Source organism: Bactrocera dorsalis, chromosome 3 (genome assembly GCF_023373825.1).
Source record: "Bactrocera dorsalis isolate Fly_Bdor chromosome 3, ASM2337382v1, whole genome shotgun sequence".
In the NCBI taxonomy this organism is placed as follows: Eukaryota; Metazoa; Arthropoda; class Insecta; order Diptera; family Tephritidae; genus Bactrocera; species Bactrocera dorsalis.
The window spans coordinates 49,617,564-49,623,496 of record NC_064305.1 but is presented as its reverse complement, the minus strand read 5'-3'; positions in this window follow the sequence as shown (position 1 = coordinate 49,623,496).

Below are 5,933 nucleotides of genomic sequence, written 5' to 3'. Positions count from 1 at the left end.
ATCTTTCGAAATGATTTTCACTGACTTCCTATATTTCAACGATGTCAGTAAAATTACTGACTGCTATGTCGATTTTCAAGCACTAATTCCTTTATTTATGGTTTGTCGTCGACGTGTTCTCGACCCACCCTCTTTGAATAATTTGTACCAATCAAAAACATTTCCTCTCGAAAAACAATTTCCACCCTCAGTTAACATATTTTTTTGGTAAGATTTCAATCTAGTCATCCCTCGTTTCCAATTACTAACCGTCAAAACCTCCTGACCTTCGACAGTTGATCGAGTTCAGGAGGTTTTGACACAGAGTCATACCAACCTAAAAAAAAAATATTTCGACGAATCGGTTTTTAAATTTTTTAAATCTTACTATTTTTTCCTCACAGTAGTATGGGTACATGTGTATGTAAGTATATGCAAATACAGTAGAATCGCAAATACAGTAGAATCGCTCAAAAGTTAACTCGCAAGAATGTTAAACCTTCGGCTAAGTTAACCGCTTTTGAGCATCCACGGACCGCTCTAAAAACTTTTGGTGATCTTTTTTGAGCTTATCTATTTTTTCAAACCCGACCGTTTGTTTAGCAAGAGAGCGTTTGAACTTGTGATCAAAGTAGAAAAAACATAGCAAATCAGATTAAAGTTACATCAAAAAACTGAAATTTTAAAAAAATTCGATGAAGGTATCAATGCAAATTTCGGACATTCAGCTATATGTACTATATGTACATATAACGTAGCGTTTGAACAGCTACGCTACTCCCGTAGCATTTCATTTTGCCATTGCTACCGCTCTCACTTTAACGGGAGTCGTATCAGAGCCATAGCAGAACAATGTAAAAGTATGTGCTCTGCTCTGGTCGGAGTTTTGTTAGGTAAAAAACTATGGCTATATCAATAGCCAAAAATGAAATGCTGTGCTCTGCTCTATCATAGCGTTAGCAAAACATTGGGAGCGGTATGAGAGCAGAGCTAATTAAAATTTTCATGCGCTACGACTCTCACATGTGTATCCTATTCTCTCTGCTGTCGTCGGCAAATTTAAAAATATTTTTAAATTAGCAAGAGTGACAACTGAGAGCCTGCAGTTTTTTTTTTTTTTTATAGTAGGGGGAAGCATCGAAAGCCGGAGTGCGGAACTTTAATCCGTTAAACCTAACCTGACGCTTCGCTGACAGCTTTCCATTTATCAGTCGACTGACACATGAGTGTCGTTAAATTATCGACTGTAAGACTACCACCTAGTGTGGTTTTCAGTCTTTCCCTTGTATTTGAAAATATAGGGCAATAAAACAATACATGTTCAGAGTCTTCTACCTGCTCTGTACACGTCGGACAGTTCGGACTAATGTCATTGTGGAATCTGAAGAGGTAGCTTCTAAAGCACCCATGTCCACTAAGTATTTGGGTCAGATTAAAGTCTAGGTCCCCATGTCGTCTGTCTATCCACGAGTGGATGTCCGGTATAAGCCGGTGGGTCCAACGCCCTTTGGATGAGGAACTCCACCGCTCCTGCCACATTTTAACGCTCTTGTTCCTCTCCTCGGTCTTTGCCGATACTGTTTTAGGCGCCGATAGATGATATAAACGCTCGAGTTCATCACCCTGGATGTCAATGGGCGGCATGCTGGCTAATACTTCAGCAGCGTCGGTTGATGTAGTCCGGAAAGCACTTAGTACTCGAATTGCAGAAAGCCTATGCACTGCAATTATTTGTTTAGCATACGCTTTTATATTCATTGCCTGTATCCCTACTGGTGCTGCGTACAGTATTACGGAACTCATTGCTTTCGCTATTAAGAGTCGCCGGCTGGAACGCACACAGCTTGTGTTGGTCATCATTCTCGGTAGTGCGTTTTAAATTTTGTTTGCTTTACTGGAGGAATACTCCAGGTGTTCTTTGAATTTTAATTTAGAATCCAATATTACCCCCAGATACTTCAGCTGCGGCTGCGAAGTAATCTCGCACTCCCCTATGGTGAGCTCTATTTGTTCTTCTACCTTCCTGGTGCTTATAAGTAAAACTTCAGTTTTTTGCTCTGCCAGCTCCAGACACACAGAAGAGAACCAGTGCCGTAGATCATTTACGCACTCATTGCATTTGCTTCTTAGGTCGACTAATTGTTTTGCCACTGCTACTACCATGAGATCGTCCACATATGCTATTAGTTTCACATCTTTTGTTTGCTGCCTTCTTAGCACCCCGTCATACATGAGGTTCCATAACAGCGGGCCTAACACTGACCCTTGGGTTACTCCACTCGAGATAGAGTAGCTCTTGGCTCCTTTGTTCGTATCATAAATCAGTGGTTTCTTTAGTTTTGGGAGCAGTACCAAAGGTTGTACTTTCCACAAGTCGGGGAATACCTCTTCCTTTAAACAAGCGTTGTACATTTTAGCGAAAACTCGGGGTTTTAAGCTTGTGGCTTCCTTCAGAGCTCTGTTTGGTATGCCATCCAATCTAGGCGCTTTAGTGTTTTTGATTTTCCTTGCTATTGCCAATAGTTCGTCTTCCTGACTAACGGGGGTGACTCTACAGCTTCGTTTCGTCGCTTGGCATATGAAATCCGGTCGTGTTTCGGGAATAGTGTTTCGACGACCTTTCCCATAAAAGAGGCATCTTTAGGTTGCTGTTGCTTGTTTTTAAATTTGGACATACATACATATTTTGTATGCAGTACCCCAAGGATCAACGGTTGCTTCTTCACACAGCTTCTCAAAACATGATTTTTTGCTTCGTGTAATTGCCGACTTCACGAGCTTCTTGTGGCTTTTAAATTCCTCCCTAAAGCGATTTTCGTTCGTTTCAAACAGGTCTGGCTCGAACTCTTGTTGTTTCCAACTTCGCTTTCGGGAGGGGTTTCTGTTAAGAAGCTCCTGCTCTCAGGAGTACGCCATATGATCACTGTATGTGTATGTATTTGACACTGTCCAATTTAGATGCCTGCTGAGTGAATCATTTGCGAACATAATGTCAATTATGGATCCTTTGTTTCCTTGTTGGTACATGTTTCGCGTTCCACTGTTTATTATTGTTAGGTTCGTTTGACTTAGGAATTCTTGGACTAGGCGCCCGCGATAGTTTGTATATCTGCTGCCCCATGCAGTCGACCATGCGTTAAAATCTCCCACTATTACAATTGGAGTTTTGCCTCTGGTTTCTAAAGAGAGCCGTAAGAGGAAGTCTTCAAATTCTGTAATGGCTGCGCTGGGACGAGCATAGCAACTTACAAAATATATCCCTTGTATATTCGCCCATGTGAAACAGTTATGAGCTACTCTGGAGCTGGTCTTGAAAGATTGTCCTTTGCAGGATCATATTGCTGCCTTGCCGGTTTTGTCTGCAATCCATGTGCTTTCCGGACGCTGGGAATATTGTTCACTTAGTATGGCGACATCAATGTTCTCTTCCGTGATTGTCTGGTCTAGCAAATCCCGTGCTGCTGCGCAATGATTAAGGTTTAACTGTATTATCCTCATTTTCTTAGAGTCTTCATCATCTCCTGGTACTTGGGGCAAGTCAGACTCAAAACTGAGTGTTCCCCTTTGCAGAGCATGCAGCTCGGAATGTTGGTGCATGCCTTTGCTAAATGTCCCGCGGTTCCGCAACGTGTGCATTGAGAAGATCTGTCTGTCAAACTGCAGCAGTTGCGCGCCATATGTCCCAGGTGGAAACAATTATAGCATCTAGGAATAGGCGAGTATTCTCGAAGGCGGCAGATCGACCATCCTATCTCAACTTTGCCCAATTTTAGTCCAGCTTTGGCATCCTGAGCTCGTAGGCATACTAGAGCTATCTGTGTACCACTACGGGTTTTTCTCATACTTTTGACGCTTGATTTCTCCAGGTTTTGGATCCCACACTCTTTTTTTAGCGCCTCACAAATTTCTTCAGGCGTAGTAACTTCATCTAAATCCTTACACACTATTGTGACGCTATGGGTTTTTGGCTGTATCAGCGCCATTTCACCCACCGCTCCCTCTAAGACGCTTTGGTATGATTCGGCTCTTTGTCCGCCTGATTTTTTAACTCAATCAGTAGGTCTCCTTACATCGTTTTTCTAATGTAGGTCACGTTTGATCCTAACTCTTCAAGACCGCTGTCGCTTTTTATCTTCTGGAGAATATCAGCATACGACGACCCTTCCACTTTTGTTATAATGATGGTGTCCGGTTTCGTTCTGATTTTCTTCTGAATCGGCTTTCTCTTTTTAACAACATCCACCCATTTTTCACATGAGTTATGTTGACCTGTAATTTGTATCACTTTCGTGGCCTCGCTAGTCATTTGTTGCACCTTTTCAATAGCCTTTCTTGGCTTTTTTGTGGGGGGTAGTTCTCCCGAAACTTCTCGCAGCCGCTTTGGGTATTCGTCTCTTTGAAAATATGAGAAAACTGTGTTGCTTTCTCAACCATAGTTTTTTCTACCGGTTTCTCGGCTTTATTATATAAGCACATTATGCCACTAAGTAAATCGTGCATTGCCTGGTTTACGTGTCTTTGACCAGCCATCATATTTTCTAATTCTTCTATTTTGCAACCCAACTTGTTGAAAAAGTTGGGAGATTCATTATTTAGTGATTTCTCTTCACCTTTGCTTGCCCGGTCAGTAGTTTCACTAAATGTTGATCCATCAGTGGTGGATTCCTCATTTCTGCCCCTTGGGGGCGTTCTCAAAATTTTCGAATTCCTCCGAAAAGGATTCTCAGGTGTACGCCCCATACTATTCTCGGAGGCCATACCTCAGAAAATAGTTTGGGTACACCTGTAAGAGAGTACGTTCAGTCCCTGCCGCTAAAACCTAACTTATATTATAAATGGTTGGCAATGCCTAAACCAAAAGCAAAACGAAAAGGAGAAAAAAGCGGAAAAGAGAAAACGGAGAACAGCTGTTCGATCAAAGCAAAAACGGCAAATTAAAAATAAGCGCACGTTTGATTCGCTGTCATTGGGGGAAATAAAAAGTTATTACTGAAAAATTTGAAACTTTGCCGCGAAAAGGGGGCAGGTATTTGCAAATAAATTTTGTTTAAGTTAAATTGTACTTATCTATTTCTTTGGGTTTAGTATCCACTTGGATCGTCCGGCATTCCGGTAAGTCTTAGCACACAAAACTGGCGTTTTCACTGTGAAAAACTAGGATTATCCAGCGAATAATCCAAGAGCGTAAAAAAACACGTCCACTTCACTCAACACTAATAAGTTCGCTCCTGCAGTCGTGCAGTCGTTCATCTGTCAAATAACTGTGTAACGTGAGTATTTTGATATTTGAAAGAGGTCGCTTGAAGTCTGTTGCGCTCTATGTGTTCAGCACATTAGTTTACATATTAGACTTTATCGATCAGATATCATCTATTGTGCTGTTTGCATAGCACACTTTCTTATTGTACCATCAAATATTTTATCACATCACATATATTTTTCTATTTGTATAAATAAACTTTTTTTATTAAATAATAAATTAATTAAAATAAATAAATAATTATTATCAATAATAATGCAAAAGACAACTAAGTATGAGGATGCCAAGTATAGTTCTTTTTCATCGCTTATATGATTACACTCAGAGAAAAAACCCACGAAGTACAAAATTTTTTAAACTTTCACTATTCTCTCAAAATACACATTTGTCTTGTTTGACATTTTTGTTATGTAACTATATTAGTTTACAGTTATTTCTGAAACTGTTAGTCTCTGCACGTGTTTATTTCAGCACTTGCGGTATTTTCTTTTGATACAGTTGTAAAAATAAGCAAAGCTGAGCATGATGTTGTCAATAGAGAAGAAAGCCGAAATCATACCTTCATACAAAATTAAATAGTCTAAACGCCAAATAGCTCGTGAAATGGGCTAATTATTAAATACTTTACGAACTTTGAATTTTTAAGTCGAAAAAGGCCAGTAAGTAAAGCATTCATCCTGTGTAATGGTGAAGG